The sequence below is a fragment of the Giraffa tippelskirchi genome, chromosome 11 (genome assembly GCF_054371585.1).
Source record: "Giraffa tippelskirchi isolate mGirTip1 chromosome 11, T2T-mGirTip1v1.2.pri, whole genome shotgun sequence".
Classification (NCBI taxonomy): Eukaryota; Metazoa; Chordata; class Mammalia; order Artiodactyla; family Giraffidae; genus Giraffa; species Giraffa tippelskirchi.
Window position 1 is genome coordinate 91,999,317 of NC_137285.1, and position 20,625 is coordinate 92,019,941.

The following is a 20,625-nucleotide window of genomic DNA, read 5'->3' on the forward strand; positions in this document are numbered from 1 at the left end:
TGCAGTCTATAATACTATGCTTTTATATACAAAGGTCACCTATCCAATCATGTTAGTAGGCTGAAAAAGCTGTGTTATGTGTCCACTAGCAAATTTGAGACTTCAGCCTCAGCATGTGAGAGGTGGCTGGTGAGACTAGAGGTAGTCTGCCTTTGGAACAAGATGGGTGCTCTGTGCAAAGCTAAAAACATGTTTGGAACAGAAATCCGATCCTGGGCCATGATCATACGGTTTCATGTTGTTCAATCACTAAGTTATGTCCAACTCTCTGCAGTCCCATGGACTGCAGCATGCCAGGCTCCCCTGTCCTTCACTATCTCCCGGAGTTTGCTCAAACTCATGTCCATTGAGTTGGTGATGCCATCCAACCATCTCATCCTCTGTCACCCCCTTCTCCTTTTACCTTCAATCTGTCCCAGCATCAGGGTCTCTTCTAATCAGTCGGCTCTTCACATCAGGTGGCTAAAGTATTGAAGCTTCAGCCTCAGTCCTTCCAATGAATATTCAGGACTGATTTCCTTTAGGATGATTGGTTTGATCTCCTTGTAGTCCAAGGGACTCTCAAGAGACTTCTTCAGCACCACAGTTTGAAAGCATCAATTCTTTGGCACTTGACCTTCTTTATGGTCCAACTCTCACATCCATACATGACTACTGGAAAAACCATAGCTTTGACTATATGTACCTTTGTCAGCAAACTGATGTTTGTGCTTTAATACACTGTCTAGTTTTGTTGTAGTTTTCTTTCCAAGGACAAAGTACTTTTTAATTTCATGGTTGCATGTCATACAGGTATCATCATTTAATCAAATAAACTAAATTCTCAAAGTCTTATATCTTTACTGATTATAAAATAACATTAATAATGATATTGCATCCTTTAAAAGCATCATGTATGTATCATATACTGTTCATTCAAAATCATTTTATTAATCTTTAGAAGTGAGTTGGAGATTCTACTAACTTTGTTTGGCAAAAATGAAACTTTACTGGATCACTGGAGAAGGGTTTTCAAAGTAGATTCTTCATCTCTCTTGGTCCAGTGGCCTAGACACCCACTTCCCTTCTCCAGAGGACCTTCCTGACCCAGGGTTTGAACCTGGATCTCCCACATTGCAGACAGATTCTTTACCATCTGAGCCACCAGGGAGAAAGGGGAAGAAACCCACTGGACCCCAGGAAAGAGATTTGTAAGATGCTATCTTCTCGGTGAAGGAGGTTAGGCTCTCACACCCATACCTTTTATTTTATTAATCTGAACTACATAGGTTCATGTTGAGTGTTTTATTAACTTCAACTTGAAAGCTCTGCTGGTTTCTCTGATACTTGAATTTCACACCTCAATTTAGGAAAGTCAAGCATGAAATGTGAAATGAAATTGCATCAAACACAAGTATTTCAAGGAAGACTGATCAGTAGCATTTGTTACTGAAATTCTAACACCATCACATCAGTCACAGGAAGCCCCAGAGTTGCTCACAAAACTCTGGAGGTTAGTGGATATTTTCCTAGCTTCTGGCCATATAAGACAGCTTATTCAGAGTTTTCTATAAAATGTTTAATCTGTCCATGTCAAAATTCTATCAAGGACCAAGTCCATGTAAAAGAAACTAAAAGGAAAAAAATAATGCAAGCGTAGGAATAAGAAGTGAAGAAATAGTTTTCTATAAAACAGCACATGGCAGCTCAAACAATAATACATATAATAAGGTGGAGTAGATGGCATGAGTGGGAAGGTACTGAAAACTTACAGTTGTAATTCTGACTTTGAGAAGCTCTTTTTTTCAAAGAGATATCTGTACTCCCATGTTCACTGATGCATTATTCACAATAGCCAAGATATGGAAACAATCTAAGTGTCTTGTCAATGGATGAATAGATAAAGATGTGGAAGATATATCCAATGAAATATTATTCAGCTGGGTCTTCCCTGGTGACTCAGTGGTAAAGAATCTGCCTGCAATGCAGGAGACCCAGGTTCAATCCCTGGATTGGGAAGATCCCCTGGAAAAGGGCATGGCAACCCATTCCAATATTCTTGCCTGGAGAATCCTCATGGACAGAGAAGCCTGGTGGGTGACAGTCCATAGGGTTGCACAGAGTCAGACATGACTGAAGTTACTGAGCGCGCGTGCACACACACACACGCACATGCACACACGCGTGCACACACACACACACACACATTATTAAGCCATAAGAATGAAGGGACTCTTGCCATTTGCAACAATATGGATGGACCTGGAGGGCATTATGCTGGGTGAAATAAGCCAGCCAGACTGAGAAAGACAAATAGTGCATGGTATCATGTACAGATAAAATCTAAAGAAAAAAAGAAAAAGAACTCTTGAAACAGAGAGTATAAGAAGCGGTTGCCAGGGGCAGGGTGGCAGGGGAAATAGGAAAAGGTTGGTATAAAGGGTAGAACTTTCAATTATAAGGTGAAAAAGTTCTGAGGATCTAATATGACTATAATTGATAACACTGTATTGTATAATTGAAATTTTTTAAAAGGGTTGAATTTAAATGTTCTCACTGAGAGAAAAAATAAGATAAATATATGTGAGATGATGGATGTGTTTACTAGATGGGAGAATCATTTCACAATGTGTATATATATATCAAATCATCATGATGTACACTTTGAAAGTCTTCCAATATTATTTGTCAATTATACCTCAATAAATTTGAAAAAAATTAAAATAATAAATAGCAAAAAATGGGGAGAGAGACAGAAAGAAGAACTGAGCAGAGCTGGACACTGGGATCTGTAGAATACTGGAGTACTTTGAGCATAAAATTGATATTTAATAAATATTGGTTGATTCAGTTCAGTTCAGTCACTCAGTCAGGTCCGACTCTTGCGACCCCAGGGACTGCAGCATGACAGGCTTCCCTGCCCATCATCAACTCCCGGAGTCTACTCAAAGTCATGTCTATTGAGTTGGTGATGCCATCCAACCATCTCATCCTCTGTCGTCCCCTTCTCCTCTTGCCTTCAATCTTTCCCAGCATCGGGGTCTTTTCCGATGAGTCAGTTCTTCACATCAGATGGCCAAAGTATCGGAGTTTCAGCTTCAGCATCAGTCCTTCCAATGAATATTCAAGACTGATTTCCTTTAGGATTGACTGGTTTGATCTCCTTGCAGTCTAAGGGACTCTCAAGAGTCTTACAACACTACAGTTCAAAAGCATTGAATGAATGAATAAATGATAATGGCCAGTGTGGGTAAGGACCCTAGTCAGATACTATATCCTATTAAGCTCCCAAAGGCAACCTATCTACCCTAAGAGAGGGTGTGAGGCCAAATGGACCTTTGGACTTGAGTATAGGGCTCAGGTTCTCCTACCACCAGAATTCTTTTTGGAGCTGCCTCTAGAGCAAGCCCACCTCCCCAGCTCCCTGAGGGATCTTAATTCCCAAGCAGGGATTGAACCTGGATGCTGGCAGTGAGTGCACCAAGTCTTAATCACTGGACTACCAGAGAATTTCCTGGTCATCCTTGATTAGTTGATTGCATCTCACATCCAATCAATCACCAAACTTTGTCCAGTCTAACATTCAGATGTCTCAAGAATGCAATTGCTACCCTCTGCTTTCATTGTCTCAGCCTTAGTTCAACCACCATCCCCTCTTACTGAGACACTGCGGTGACTTCAGTGGGTCCCTGGTCTTTCTTTCCTTCAACCCTTTCTCCACACTTTGCTGTAATATTTTTAGAACACAGATTTGATCATGTCCCTCCTTAATTGAAATACTCTAATGATTCATTATTTCGAGGAGAAAGTCTGGACCACTTAACATGGCATATTGCAAAGTATTTGCAATCCCTGAAACTCCCTTCTTTGATTTTTGGATATTCAGCCAATCCCAGAGCTGGAGCAAGAGTGCTCTTCCTCACCTTGCAAACTACAGTTTATCGTTCCCATTTCATCTTAGATATGGTTCCTTGTCCCCCAGACTGCCCTGTGCTTGCTTCATTACAGTGTGTATCACACTGCACTGTAATTGTCTGTTAATATGAATGTATTGTTTAGTTCATAGTTTATGTACATAAGAGCAGAGATTCTGTTTGTATCCCTAGCATTGGTACCGGGGCCTCACAAGCACCCACTATGTGTTTGTTGAATGAATGAATATATGACTGAATGGTGGTGTTTGGCACAGCATGCTTCATTTTAACATGTCTCTTTAGCAAGTACTCTCTTTGCAACCTCATCCACCTCCTCTGCTTCTCTGGTAATTTCTCCACCTAAAAATCACACCCTATCTGCCTCTGCTTCCTGGCTTTATTCTTACCTTCTCATCTGGTCTAACTGGCTGAGATTCTGCCACTTATGCTCCCACTTCAGTGTGCATACCTTCTCCACCCAGCATGCCCCTGCCCATTGTACACCCACCTGCTTCCCTTCCCAAGACTGGATGAAACTACACTCCTGATCATCCTCAGGAGACTTCTGCCCACTGAATGCAGTCAAGTCACACCTAGACCTCTAACCAGTACTTCCAGGGTCTTTTCTAGGGTGGGGTGTTTAGTCTAGAAATAAAAGTCATAAAAACCCTGTCCCTACTTTGTTTCTGCCTTAGCTAGCATAAAAGAGCTCCATTTGTAGAGAAGAGATGAAATCATTAGAAGTGCCATGTTTGGAGATTCGTATGGCATATTCCATCATTCAGGCATTCAAGCAACCATGGGTTCTAAAGAATTTGAACACCCTCCACTTGCTGATAACTTACACTATAAATCAAGGTATATATACATATATATATATATATTTATATATGTACATATATAAATATATATAAGTGTGTCTAGCTAGAGATATCAATACATAAAATAAACTTGTTCATTCATTTGGTAAATATTTACTTGACGTCTCCTATATACTAGTCACTGTGCTAAGTGCTTGGGATAGAAAAGGGTAAATCTTGCCTTTCCTTCAAGAAGTTTTCAACCTTGAGGGGGAGACAAATATCTGGGCATATTACTACAGAACACTGTACTAAGTGCAAGCCCTGAGGCATGCACAGATAAATCAAGGATCTGGAAATAATAGAATCAGGAAGTTAGACAGCAGCTGAGGACCTTTAGTCTAACCCTTCCATTATGCATGACTCTCCAGTCTATGTCTTTGCAACCTGTACTTCAGTACCCAGTAAGGAGTTAATTTTCTCCCCGACAGACCATTGTATTTGTGAACTCTTCTGTCAAGAAATCCATTTTAAAATTTTCAACCAAATATTGATAGTAACCAAAAGTCCTCAGTGCTGCCAAGCCATTTTGGGACCTCCTGCCCCTTGTCCTGTTCTTCAGAGGTTGCTTGAAGATGAGATACTCTTCCTGGAATATCAGGATTTTACCCCAGTTCTAATGCCCTCCAAGCTTTGCAGATCTGGGCCTTATTCTTCAATGAGTCAGGAATCAGAAGAAATGTTCTGTCTTGGCTTTGAATAGGGAGTATAAATCTGTCTGATTACATCCAGAAGACAAACTAAACAACTAAATTGAAGCACAAGAGGGAAGAGGTCACGTGATGAGATCTTCCTTCTCAGCTAGGAATTTCTAGCTAAGATCTCCTAAGGTCTAGGTGTGTTTGTCAAAATGGGATGCTGTAACCAAGTACCACAGACTGGATGGCTTATAAACAACAGAAATGTATTGCTTACAGTTCTTGAGGCTGGAAGTCTGGGATTAGGTTGCTAACATGGTCAGGTTCTGGAAGAATTCTCTTCCATTACAGAATACTGACTTCTCATTGCATTCTCACATGGCAGAAAAAGAGCTAGAGAGTTCTCTGGGGAGGGGGATCCTCTCATAAGGGCACTAACTCCATTCACGAAGGCTCCACACTTATGACCTAATTGCTTTCCAAAGACCCCACCTCCTAAGACCACCACAGTGGGCGTTAGGACTTCAACATATGGATTTTGAGAGAACACAAACCTTCAGTCCACTGCACAAAGTCTAGCCTGGCATTAGCTATCAGAAAACTCAATCATAGGCACCCTTGTGGACCACAGTAAAATAGAGGGCACGCTCCTCTTGGGCTGCCCCAAGGGTTTGACTCTGATGAGTTTCAATTTCTAAACTTTGATGGATATTTTCCTTTTTTGTTGTTGTTCAGTTGCTAAGTAGTGTCTGACTCTTTGTGACCCCATGGACTGCAGCACACCAGGCTTCACTGTCCTTCACTATCTCCCAGAGGTTGTTCAAACTCATGTCCATTGAGTCGGTGATGCCATCCAACCATCTCATCTTCTGTTGCCCCCTTCTCCTGTCCTCAATCTTTCCCGGCATCAAAACCTTTTCCAGTGAGTCAGCTCTTTGCATCAGGTGGTCAAAGTATTGGAGCTCCAGCATCAGTCCTTCCAATGAATATCAGGGTTGATTTCCCTTAGGTTTGATTTTAACTCCAAATAAACCAAACACATCAGAGTGTACATTTGGGGTCTTAATATTCCAATGATTAAATTCAGTAGCACATACAAGACTTTTGCTTGGTTGGAAGAGAAGAGAGAGTAGAACACTCTAAATACCCCCTGTGAAAGAAAATACCTCTTTGATGAATAAAAGGACATGAAATCTAGAGGCATGAAATCTTCCTCTGAAACGGGCTGATGTTTAGAGAGTTGACATGATTCTTCTGGGCTTCACTTGTTTTTCCACATAGTCTTACCAACTTTGTAGAATTGGAAACCGTTCTTTCAAATTGGCTTAACCAACTGGGCAGAGTATTTGTGAAGTTCCTATGGAGTTTACTAATGTTAATATTTTAAGTATTCCAATGAATAATTCATGCTACTACTCTCTAAGGAGCTGTGGCAACAAGCATATTTTTAGGAAACTTAATGAAGTTATAAGATGATGAAGTCCTTTGCAGAGCACTCAGTGACTCAGGCTTTTCATCTCTAAAGTCAGTCCATTGAAACCAAGCTCAGAATTTCCCTCCACCATGAAACTTTCCCAGGGAGAGTTATTTCCTTCTCCCTTTCTGCCTCTCCAGACTTTTAAAATTCCATTAAGACTACACTTTCTCATTGGATAATACTCTCTTTGCAAGATGATTCTTGTCCTTTGTTAGAAGGTCATCTTCTTAGGACAAAGTCATATCTTATCCACCTTTCCATGCCCACTGTTAGCACACTGGCTGGCCAGATTTAGGGTCAGGAAATTTTGCTGAATGAATGAAACTGACACATCTGCAGCTGAGAAACTCATGTGAGTTTGTACCTGCAAACACTTCCCATAACTCACGTTAAATCAGCCATCATAACACATGGTTTGCCACCATAGTCTGCCATCTAAGCAGCATAATGCCTAGTATACTCTGATGAGGAAAGAAAAAGGAGAATAAACATTTCCAGAAAACTGGGCTCTTGCCTGGCTGGGGATTGTTACTCAACTAAGTAGCCCCAGAAGGATCATTTCATCTTGTTGGAGCTCAGTTTTTCCAGTGTGAGAAATAGGACTCATAAAGCCAATTATTATTTTTTAAATCAAAGTTTCGTGAGAATTGTATGTCAACTAGAGAATCATCAAAACAGTATACAAATGCACAGCACTGTTATCATGCAGCAAATTTGCTTATACATGTCACTTGCTATGAGGCACTGAATTCCAATTTGGAGTTTCCAACTTGGGAGGTGACATAGCATGTGGAAGGCGGTGTTAAATGTAATGGGTAAGAGCAAGGACTTTAGGACAGATGTGGATTTAAATCCGAGGGCCCAGTGATAGTTACGCAAGGACTGTAATGTCACTGAACGTAATTTTTCCCATTTGTCATAGAGGATCATAGCATAGGCTTTGTGGGATTGTTGTCAGTGTTAAATGAGAAATATCTGTAATGTAACCAGTATAGATCCTGGCCAGTAATAAAACTCAGTAAATGAGACAGTAGTTGTTTTTATTAAGATCATTATTGATTTTTGAAGTCGATACATTTCCAGAAGTAACTTAGTTCCATCCACAAACTTCATTCCATGGGGAACAAAGCTAAAGGGTGACAAAGCATTAAGAAGCAGACATTTGTCCCCAAAGGAAAGGACATTTGTAAAAAGTGGACAAGGATACAAAGGCAAACTATTTGCTGTGCGCCAGTCCTGGAAGGAAGGAGGGAATCGAGGCAAGAAAGAATAACAGAGACCCAGAGGCAGAGCGAAGTTCTGTAAGGACTCTCTGCGGCAGAGTCATAGACGGGACTGCCTGTCCGGGGGATGTTGGGAAACCACAGGGGAGGATTAAGTGTTTCTATTTGAGAAAAGCAACTGGGCCGCAGTCTATGAGGCAAAGAGAAAGAGAGCCAGGGTGGGATGAACTGCCACAGCTCTAATCATGAACCAAGAATGAGATACAGACGTGGGCCCCGCAGCAAAGAGCTGTCATTTATACACAGATCTTTACAGCCAAATCCGTGCAGGGGAAAACAGCGGAGTTACCATCTAACCTAGCTGTCCGTATGTCCATAATGTGAGCCATATGTGTCATTTTAAATTTTCTAATAGCCACATTTTTTGAAAAAGTAATACAGATGAAATTAATTTTCATAATGTATTTTCTTTAACCCACTATATCCAAAATAGTATCTGGTTGGCCAAAAAGTTGGTCTGGGTTTTTCCATAACATCTTAGGGAAAAAGAAATTTTTGGCCAACACAATATTTCAATATGCATTTAATTTAAAAAAATTACTAACGAATATGTCAGATTTCTTTTTTTATACCAAAGCTTCAAAATCCAGTCAATTGTAGCCTATGCCGACTTGTACCAGCCACACCTCAAGTGCTCAGTAGCCACGTGTGGCCCAGAGCTAATCCCAAGGGAAAATGAATTCCATTCTCTTGACCTCCTAGGCTGCTGTTTAAGACCTTTTAAAAGCAGGGATTTGTAGAGCAAGAAAAGATCTTTGGAGATGTACTATGGGCAAGGGCTATCTATTTATTCTTAACAGTTTTTCTTTAACATCTAGGCTTCAATGTAAGCAGTTTCACACCCCACTGAAAACCTCCTCCAATTCAGCACTCACCGATGACTGACTAAATGCTTGATGCACGTGCTAAGTCGCTTTAGTTGTGTCCTACTCTTTGCTACTCCATGGACTGTAGCCTGCCAGTCTTTCTGTCCATGGGATTCTCCAGGCAAGAATGCTGGAATGGGTTGCCATTTCCTTCTCCAGGGGATCTTCCTGACCTAGGGGTCGAACGTGTGTCTCCTGTGTCTCCTGCTTTGCAAGCGGATTCTTTTGCCACAGAGCCACTGCGGAAGCCCAAGTGCTTGGTCTGGGCAGGTAAATCATGGTGGATGTTCTGTCCACTCTCCCATTCTAAGGGAAACTGCCTTACTCACCCTTCCCCCTGCAATCCCAAGGCAGCTTTATGCACCTGCCTCTTCTTGCTATACCCTCTCTGGCTCCGGTGACCAGCGATGAATAGGCATATGACTCCATGAACTGTTGGATTTATCTCTATAGTCACCTGGTGCGGAAAAGCTTGTCCACCCAGAGACTGACCACTGGGGACTAGCTGGGCATGTCGGCTCCTCTATCAGGAATACGGAGGCGGAATCCGGCTTAGGGAGAAGCGTCAGACGAAGACACACATGCAAGAAGCAGAAAGAGCTCCAATAACTTTGTGTTTCCAGTTAGTTCTTAGGTTTCTTCAGGTTCCCCGTAGATCTATTTTCCAGATCACGATTCCCAAGGCATTTCATTTTAACCAAGCAATTCTCCAGATGAAAGAATTTTGAAAGCCTCCTATAGGAGGGTCTCCAAGTAACCCAGGTTCTTGGAACTCTGTTGGAACCTTCTAGTATCAACCACATTCTGGGCTCCTAAAGCATGGCTGTTGTGCTGTTTCTAGTTTACCATGAGATTTGTATCTTTTATGGTCATGATTAGTTTATACGAATCCCTTATGTGTGACGCAGTGGTAAAAAATCTGCCTACCAATGCAAGAGATGCAAGAGACGCAGATTCTATCCCTGAGTCGATAAGATTCCCTGGAATAAGAAATGGCAATCCGCTCCAGTATTCTTGTCTGGGAAATCTCATGGACAAAGAGTCAGACACAACTGAGCACGCATGCACATATATGTGTGGAGGAATCCTGAATGAGCCTATACCTTTCAACAAAAAGGCCTACCACAGAGATGGATGCTTCTACACACATTCAAGCAAAGCTCTTTTCCATCACTCCCCTCCAGTCTTGTTTGCACTCTGTCTCATGCCTACATTTAGCCTGACAGAGAAGTGATAGATTACTCTGGGTTCCATTCTCAAATAATTATGCTCTGGAAAGACTTCATTTCAGTGACCTTTTGGGGACCCTTTTAAGCCACATGTCATGGACAGTAGTGATTCTCAACCATGACTGCACACCACAACCACCTGGGGTACTTCTAAACTATACTGATGCCCATAGCCCTTCCCAGACCCATGAAACAAGGACCTCTGGGAGAAGGTCCCTTGACATCTGTTTCTCTTAAAAGGTCCCCAAATAATTCTAATGCACAGCCACAGTTGAGAAATACTGATATACAGGATATGCCCTTGTATAGGTTTGGGTTTCTGGCAAATCAAGTCAGGTATTGTCTTAATTATAAAAGAAATGCACATTTGTTTTCTAAAGAATACATAAAAAGTGAAGAATGGTCCAAGGTGGAAAAGTCTCATTCATCAGTAGAATCCCCAACAATCTCACTCCCTGGAAATGACTATTTTAGCTTCATATGTGCCTTTCCAAAAATTGTCTACGCCTATGCAAATATATGGGGTTTCCCAGGTGGCTCAGTGGGTAAAGAATCTGCCTGCAGTGCGGGAGACGCAGGAGATGCAGGCTCAACCACTGGGTCAGGAAGATCCCTTGTAGGAAGGGATCCCTTGTAGGAAGATCTCTTGTAGGAAGTGGCAACCTGCAGCAGTATTCTTGTCTGGGAAATGCTGTGGGCAGAGGACCCTGGTGGGCTATAGTCCATGGGGTTGCAAAGAGTCAGACACGACTGAGTGACTGAGCACAGCACAGCATGCAAATATAGGTATGGTTATATGTATATATGCACATGTATTTATACACAGAAATATAAGTGTATCTATGGAGAGAGGCACACATATATACAAATACATGTGTACGTATACATTTTTTCCCTATGGCTGGCTTTTTTTCATACTAACGTATTTTAGTTATTAGCCTAAAAATTTATGATTTAAAAAATAATGGCAGGGGACTTCCCTGATGGCCCAGTGGTTAAGAATTCACCTTCCAATGCAGGGGTTTGGAGTTTGATCCCCAGTTGGGGAACTAAGATCCCACATGCTACAGAGTAACTAAGCTCACCTGCTGCAACTACTGGAACCCACATGCCCTGCAGCCCACATGCTGCCAATTACTGAGCCCACGCCACAGCTTGAGAGTCTGTATACCACAAGGAAATGTCCTACATGATGCAAGGAAAATCCCAGGTGCTGCAACGGAAGCCTGACACAGCCAAATCAATAAATAAATAAGCGCAGATGACACTGGAAACACACGAGATGCAGGCTCGATTCCTGGGTCGGGAAGATGCCCTGGAGATAGAAATGGCAACCCATTCCAGTATTCTAGCTGGAAAATCCCAGGACTGAGAGGGTGGGCTATGATCCATGGGGCCACAAAGAGTCAAACATGGCCAAGCAATATCCTATCAGTTGATATACGTATATACATATATTAAAAAATAATAATGGCAGTGTTTGAGAAGTTATTTACTTTCCCAGATAATACAACAAATTATAAAGCTAAAGTGATTAAAACAGTGTGATCTTATTCCTAGAATAAATTGTTTGTTTGAATACAATGAAAAACTTAAAAAATAATGAAATTGATTTGGTATATTAAAAAAAGGTATTTCAGATTAGCAGGGGAAAAGATAGACTACTCAATAAATTGTATTGGGATAATTGGCTACTTTTTAAAAAGTGGACTCTTTCCAAGTAGTGGTCACTGGTGGATTCCCATTCTACTAGACTGAAATTCTACAGGTTTATTGGATCTATTTCTGGATGCTTTGGTGCTTTTCCATAATCTCTCTAGTGTTGCACCAGTATTTTAATTATATGTTGTGACATTTTTAAATATCTAGTATGATTAGACTCCCTTCCTGACATTATTTTTTCCCCCAAATATTGTGTGGCTAGGGACTCATCACCTGCTCCACACCGACTAAGCAGCCCAGGAGGCACTTGCAATAATAAAGTGAAAGTGTTAGTTGCTCAGTCTTGTCTGACTCTTTGTGACCCCATGGACTGCAGACCACCCACCAGGGTCCTCTGTCCATGGACTTCTCCAGGAAAGAATACTGGAGTGGGTTGCCATGCCCTCCTTCGGGGGATCTTCCAGACCCAGGGATTGAACCCAGGTCTTCTCCATTGAAGGTGGATTCTTTACCACTTAGTTACCAGGGAAACCCAGTAATAAAGTAAGAGCCCAAATAATACCAAAACAAGGTATCCCATATCAGTATTGAAAGAGCTCTGAAAACAAATTTTCATTGCAACTATTGCTCACAAAAGTTGGCCTGAACCTACACTCTAAGTCTAAATAGGGTGACTGCTACTAAAATAAAATATTTAGGTAGGATCAAGAGCCTCCTAACACGTTATCCAAAATGTCCAAAATATAGTTGAAAATCACTCATTATACCAAGATCCAGGAGAAGCACAGCTTGAATGAGAGAAGACAATCAAACAATGCTAACACTGAGGTGAATCAGATGTTGGAGATATCTGACAAGAATTTTAAATCAGCTGTTATAAAAATGCTTCAAGAATAATTACAAATTCTCTTGAAACAAATGAAAAAATATAAAATCTCAAGAAAGAAAGAAAAGTTATGGTGGTTTAGGCACTAAGTTATGACTGACTCTTGCAACCCAGTGCATGGTAGCCACCAGGCTCTTCTATCCATGGGATTCTCCAGGCAAGAATACTGGAGTGGGTTGCCATTTCCTTCTTCAAATGATCTTCCCAACCCAGGAATCAAACCCGGGTCTCCTGCATTGCAGGCAGATTCTTTACCAACTGACTCCAAGGGAAGCCGCTTTAATAGGATACTATGCTATAGTAGACTGCATAGTATCCCACTGTATAGAGAGACCATAATTTAATTAACCCATCTTCCACCATGAAAATTTAGGTTATGTCTCAGTACTGTGATGAACATCTTTATACATATATAGTTGTGTGTTTCCATGCTGAAGGATTTTTTTTAAAGTGTGAAAGTCGAGCCATTAAATACACATTAACAGAAATTAAAAAACAGGAAGGAAATAATAAAGATAATATCAGAAATAAACTGAAAAGAGAAACACAGTAGAGAAAATCAGTAAAAACAAATGTCTGATTGTTATGAGAAAAATATCAAGAAGATCAGTAAGCCTCTAGCTAGACTGATAGATATGAAAAGAAAAAAAGACAATTTACCAACATCAGGAATGAAATAGGAGATTTTGCTACAAATCTGGTAGCCTTTAAAAGGATAATAAAGAAATAAATGAACAACTTTGCAGTTTTAAATCCAAAAAAGAAATGGACTAATAGCTGGAAAACCATGAATAATGAAAATTCAAGTCAAGATGAAATGTCATCTAAATAGTTTTAAAATTATTATAAAAATTGATTTTGTAATTTAAAAGCTCCCCAAAAAGAAATCTCTAGGTTTGAATTATTTCACTGGAGAATTTTATCAAGCATTTAAGGAAGAATTAACACGAATTTTACATAATCATGTCCAAAAACTATAGAGAAGTAATCACTTTGTAATTCATTTTATGAGACTAGTATTACCTTGATACCAAAAGCAGACAGTACAAAAAGGGAAAACAGCAAATCAGTAACTCATGAACTGATATGCAAAAATTCTCAACAAAGTATCAGTAAGTTGAATCCAGCAGTTCTTTGTGAAAACGAATAATATACATGACCAAGTTTCAGATATGCAAACTTCCTCAAATTTCAAAATCATTCAAATGTAATCCCCTCTATCAAGAGGCTAAAGATGAAAAAAGATATGATCATATCAACTGATGCAGAAAAAGCATTTAAAAAAATTCAACATTCACTCATAATTAAAAAATTTTTTTTCAACAAGTTAAGAAAAGAGGAAAACTTTCCCTACTCGATCAGGAGCACTTAAAACAAAATCTAAAATTAACATTATTCTTAATGGTGAAAGAAAGGCTGAAGGCTTTTCCTTTAAGATTGGGAACAACTAATAAACAGAAATCCCTTGCATTTCTACACTCTAACAATGAGAAAACAGAAAGAGAAATTAAGGAAACAATACCATTCACCATTACAACAAAAAGAATAAAATACTTAGGAATAAATCTACCTAAAGAAACAAAAGATCTATATATAGAAAACTATAACACACTGATGAAAGAAATCAAAGATGACACAAGAGATGGAGAAATACACCGTTTTTGTGGATTGGAAGAATCAATATAGTAAAAATGAGTATACTACCCAAAGCAATCTATAGATTCGACACAATCCCTATCAAGCTACCAATGGTATTTTTCACAGAACTAGAACAAATACTTTCACAATTTTTATAGAAACACAAAACACCTCGAATAGCCAAAGCAATCTCAAGAAAGAAGGATGGAACTGGAGGAATCAACCTGCCTGATTTCAGGCTCTACTACAAAGTTACAGCATCAAGACAGTATGGTACTGGCACAAAGACAGAAATATAGATCAATGAGACCAACCAGAAAGCCCAGAGATAAATCCACAGACCTATGGACACCTTATCTTTGACAAAGGAGACAAAAATATACAATGGAGAAAAGACAATCTTTTTAACAAGTGGTGCTGGGGAAACTGGTCAACCACCTGTAAAAGAATGAAACTAGAACACTATACCATACACAGAAATAAACTCAGAATTGATTAAATATCTAAATGTAAGACCAGAAGCTATAAAACTCTTAGGGGAAAACAGGCAGAACATTTTTCTGACATAAATCACAGCAAGATCCGCTGTGACCCACCTCCCAGAGTAATGGAAATAAAAGCAAAAATAAACAAATGGGACCTAATTAAACTTAAAAATTTTTGCAGAACAAAGGAAACTATAAGCAAGGTGAAAAGACAGCTTTCAGAATAGGAGAAAATAATAGCAAATGAAACAACTGACAAAGAATTAATCTTCAAAATATACAAGCAGCTCATGCAGCTCAATACCAGAAAAATAAATGACCTAATCCAAAAGTGGGCCAAAGAACTAAATGGACATTTCTTCAGAGAAGACATACAGATGGCTAACAAACACATGAAAAGATGTTCAGCATCTTTCATTATCAGAGAAATGCAAATCAAAACCACAGTGAGGTACATGTCACGCCAGTCAGAATGACTGCCTTCAAAACGTCTACAAGCAATAAATGCTAGAGAGGCTGTGGAGAAAAGGGAACCTCCAACACTGTTGGTGGGAATGCAAACTAGTACAGCCACTATGGAGAACAGTGTGGAGATTCCTTAAAAAACTGTAAATAGAACTGCCATATGACCCAGCAGTCCCACTGCATACACAATGAGGAAACCAGAATTAAAAGAGATATATATACCCCAATGGTCATTGCAGCACTGTTTGCAATTGCTAGGACATAGAAGCAACATAGATGTCCATAGGCAGATGAATGGATAAGGAAGTTGTGGTACATATATATACACAATGGAATATTTCTCAGCTTAAAAAAAAGAACACATTTGAGTCAGTTCTAATGAGGTGGACAAAACTAGAGCCTATTATACAGAACGAAATAAGTCAGAAAGAAACACCAATATAGAATATTAACACATATATATGGAATTTAGAAAGATAGTAACAACAACTCTATATGCAATATAGCAAAAGAGACACAGATGTAAAGAACAGACTTTTGGACTATGTGGGAGAAGGCGAGGGTGGGGCAATATAAGAGAATAGCACTGAAACATGTATATTACCATATGTAAAATAGATGACCAGTGCACGAAGCAGAACCCTCAAAGCTGGTGCTCTGGGACAACCCAGAGAGGGAGGTGGAGAGGGAGGTTGCTGGGGGTTTCAGGATGGGAGGACACCTGTACATCCGTGGCTGATTCATGTTGATGTATGGCAAAAACCACCACAATACTATAAATTGGCCTCCAATTAAAATAAATAAATAAATTTAAAAAATCACATTAGATAATTTACCTTAGTTAATTTACATGTTGTTCTAGGTAAAGGAAATAAGACTGTCTCATTTTTCTAGGAAGGTTGTGACTTTTCCCACAGATTAAAACATTTGATTTAAAATAAAAAAGATTGGGAACAAGGTAAGGGTGCCTGATTCACTACTTATACTCAACATAGTACTGAAAGTTCTAGCCAGTGCAATAAGACAAGACAAATGAATAAAACTCATATAGATAGGAAAGGGGAAATTAAAATAATCTCTATCTGCAGATGATATAATGATCTATGTAGGAAATCTCAAAGAATCTATTAATACAAGAAAAAAAATCCCAGAACTAATAAGTGAGTTCAGCATGATTGCAGGATTTAATATCAACACAGAAAAATTAGTTGTATTTTGAAGAGATATTGATTAAAGGATACATTCCATTATAAAATGAACAAACTCTAGAGACAGAGTGTACAGGGCTTCCCAGGTGACGCTACACAAATCTATCTCAGAATGGATTACAGACTTAAATGTAAACCTATAAGGCATTTAGAAAAAATAGGAGAAAACCTTTGAAAACTAGGACTAGGCAAAAAGCTTTTATTCTTTCCTCTAAAAGAACAACCTACAAAAGGAAATATGGATAAATTGGACTTTGTCAAAATTTAAAACATTTGCTCTTTGAAAGATCTTGTTTAGAGGGTGAAGTACAAATTTACACAGTGGGAAAAAATGTTTGTAAACTACACATCTGAAAAAAAGGTATTTACCTAGAATATATAAAGAACTCATGGTACTCAATTAAAAAAAAAAAAAAACTAAAGATCTAATTTAAAAATGGATAAAAGTCATTAATTTGACATTTCATTGAAGAGGATATATAGATGGCAAATAAGTACATAAAAAATGTTAAACACTATTAGCCATTGGAGAAATGAAAATTAAAATCACAATGAGATATCACTACCCACCTATCAGAAAGTCTAAAATAAAAAATATTGATAACACCAATGCTGACACGGATGCAGAGAAACTCCATGACTTATACATTGCTGAGAGTAATGCAAAACGTTACGGCCACCCTAGAAAATAGTTTGGCAGTTCACCCTAAAATTAGAAATGGACTTACCATAAGACCCAGATATTGTACTCTCAGGCATTTATCTCAGAGAAATGACAATTTATGTTCATTGCAGAAACTTATACACAAATGCTAATAATTTTATTTGTAGTTTCCCCAAACTGGAAACTACCCAGATAGCCTCCAATGGGTAAATGGGTGACTAATTAAACAAATTGTACAACCACGTTGAGGAATACTACTCAGCACTGAAAAAAGAATCAACTATTGATACAGGCAACAACTTGGATAGATCTTAAAAAAATCTTGCTGAGTGGAAAAAGTCTGTCTCCACCATATAATTACTGCATGATTACATTTACATAATGCTTCTGAAATAAAATTATGCAGATGAACAACAGATTAATGGTTTCAAAAGGTTAGAGATGAGTGGGGTGAATACAAAGGAATAGTGAAAGAGAGGCTTGTGGTGAAGATAGGGTTTTATATCTGAATTGTCATGATAGTTACACCACATAGTTACGTGATATTAACATCATAAAATGGCATACAATTATATACATGTACACAAATGAGTACATGTATAACATAAAATTCTAATAAGGTTGATAGATTGTACCAATGTCAGTTACCTAGTTTTGATATTGTACCATAGTTATGCAAAATGTTAATATTGGGGAGACTGATTGAAGTGGGCACACACTCATGAATCAATAAATATTTCACTAGAAAGTTTTTTTAAAGAAGTACACAGATCATTTCAGTGATCATGTGGGTCACAGCCTTGTCTAACTCAATGAAACTATGAGCCATGCCACGTAGGGTCACCCAAGACCGACAGGTCATGGTGGAGAGTTCTGACAAAACATGGTCCACTGGAGAAGGGAATGGTAAACCACTTCAGTATTCTTGCCTTGAGAACCCCATGAGTAGTATGAAAAGGCAAAAAGAAATGACACTGAAAAATGAACTCCCCAGGTTGGTAGGTGCCCAGTATGCTTCTGGAGAAGAGTGGAGAAATAACTCCAGAAAGAATGAAGAGATGCAGCCAAAGCAAAAACAACGCCCAGCTGTGATGGAAGTAAAGTCCGATGCTGTAAAGAACAATATTGCATAGGGACTTGGAATGTTAGGTCCATGGATCAAGGTAAATTGGAAGTGGTCAAACAGGAGATGGCAAGAGTGAACATTGACATTTGAGGAATCAGTGAACTGAAATGGACTGGAATGGGCAAATTTAATTCAGATGACCATTATATCTACTACTGTGGGCAAGAATCCCTTAGAAGAAATGGAGTAGCCCTCATAGTCAACAAAAAAGTCTGAAATGCAGTAATTGGTGCAGTCTCAAAAACGACAGAATGATCTCTGTTCATTTCCAAGGAAAGCCATTCACTATAACAGTGATCCAAGTCTATGCCCCAACTAGTAATGCTGAAGAAGCTGAAGTTGAACAGTTCTTTGCAGATCTACAAGATCTTCTAGAACTAACACCCCCAAAAGATGTCCTTTTCCCCATAGAGGACTGGAATGCAAAAGTAGGAGTCAAGAAACAACTGGAGTAACGGGAAAATTTTGCTTTGGAATACAAAATGAAGCAGGGCAAAGGTTAACAGAGTTTTGCCAAGAGAATGCACTGGTCACAGCAAACACTCTCGTCCAACAACACCAGAGATGACTCTACACATGGACATCACCAGATGGTCAACACCAAAATCAGATTGATTATATTCTTTGCAGCCAAAGATGGAGAAGCTCTGTACAGTCAGCAAAAACAAGACTGGGAGCTGACTGTGGCTCTGATCATGAATTCCTTATTGCAAAATTCAGAGTTAAATTGAAAAAAATAGGGAAAACCACTAGACCATTCAGGTATGACCTAAATCAAATCCCTTACGATTATACAGTGAAAGTGACAAATAGATTCAAAGGATTAGATCTGATAGACAGAGGGCCTGAAGAACTATGGACGGAGCTTGGAGACACTGTACAGGAGGCGGTAATCAAGACCATCCCCAAGAAAAAGAAATGCAAAAAGGCAAAATGGTTGCCTGAGGAGGCCTTACAAATATCTGAGAAAAGAAGAGAAGCTAAAGCAATGGATAAAGGGAAAGATAGACCCATTGGAATGGAGTTCCAAAGAATATCAAGGGGAGATAAGAAAGCCTTTCTCAGCCATCAGTGCAAAGAAATAGAGGAAAATAATAGAATGGGAAAGACTAGAGATCTCTTCAAGAAAATTAGAGATACCAAGGGAACATTTCATGCAAAGATGGGTACAATAAAGGACAGAAATGGTATGGACCTAACAGAAGCAGAAGATATTAAGAAGAGGTGGCAAGAATACACAGAAGAGCTATACAAAATAGATTTTCATGACACAGATAACCATGACAGTGTGATCACTCAACTAGAGCCAGACATCCTGGAATGCGAAGTCAAGTGGGCTTTAGGAAGCATCACTACAAACGAAGCTAGTGGAGGTGATGGAATTCCAGCTGAGCTATTTCAAATCATAAAAAAATGATGCTGTGAAAGTGTTGCACTCAATATGCTGGCAAATTTGGAAAACTCAGCAGTGGCCACAGGACTGGAAAAGGTCAGTTTTCATTCCAATCCCAAAGAAAGGCAATGCCAAAGAATGTTCAAACTACTGCACAATTGCACTCATCTCACATGCTAGTAAAGTAATGCTCAAAATTCTCCAAGCCAGATCGTGAACTTCCAGATGTTCAAGCTGGATTTAGAAAAGGCAGAAGAATCAAAGATCAAATTGCCAACATCTGCTGGATCTTCAAAAAAGCAAGAGAATTCCAGAAAAACATCTTCTTCTGCTTCACTGACCATGCCAAATCCTTTGTGTAAAACACAACAAACTGTGGAAAATTCTTCAGGAGATGGGAATATCAGACCACCTTACCTGCCTCCTGAGAAATCTGTATGCAAGTCAAGAAGCAACACTTAGAACCAGACATGGAACAACAGACTGGTTCCAAACTGGGAAAGAAGTATGTCAAGGCTGGATATTGTCACCCTGCTTATTTAACTTATATGCAGAGTACATCATGCAAAATGCCTGGCTGGAGGAAGTACAAGCTGGAATCAAGATTGCTTGGAGAAATATCAATAACCTCAGATATGCAGAATGACACCACCCTTATGGCAGAAAGCAAAGTGGAACTGAAGAGACTCTTGATGAGGGTGAAAGAGGAGAGTGAAAAAGCTGACTTAAAACTCAATATTCAAAAAACTAAGATCATGGCATCCAGTCCCATCACTTCATGGCAAATGGATGGGGAAACAATGGAAACAGTGACAGACTTTATTTTCTTGGGCTCCAAAATCACTGCAGATG

General features: G+C 39.3%; 1 protein-coding gene across 5 annotated transcripts in view; it reads right to left on the reverse strand.

Annotated features, from left to right (window-relative positions):
- The window catches only part of AMOTL1 (angiomotin like 1), a 197,865-nt gene that overhangs the window by 169,770 nt on the left and 7,470 nt on the right, over positions 1–20,625 (reverse strand). For 2 of the 5 annotated variants that reach the window (XM_081543201.1, XM_081543193.1), the window contains exon 1: positions 9,475–9,772. The exons of 1 other annotated variant lie outside the window; for it this stretch is intronic. The gene's annotated coding sequence lies outside the window, so the exon portion shown is untranslated. Of the gene's footprint in view, positions 1–9,346; positions 9,773–20,625 lie in introns of those variants that run through there. 2 more of the 5 variants (XM_081543194.1, XM_081543206.1) reach the window with 2 other exon arrangements.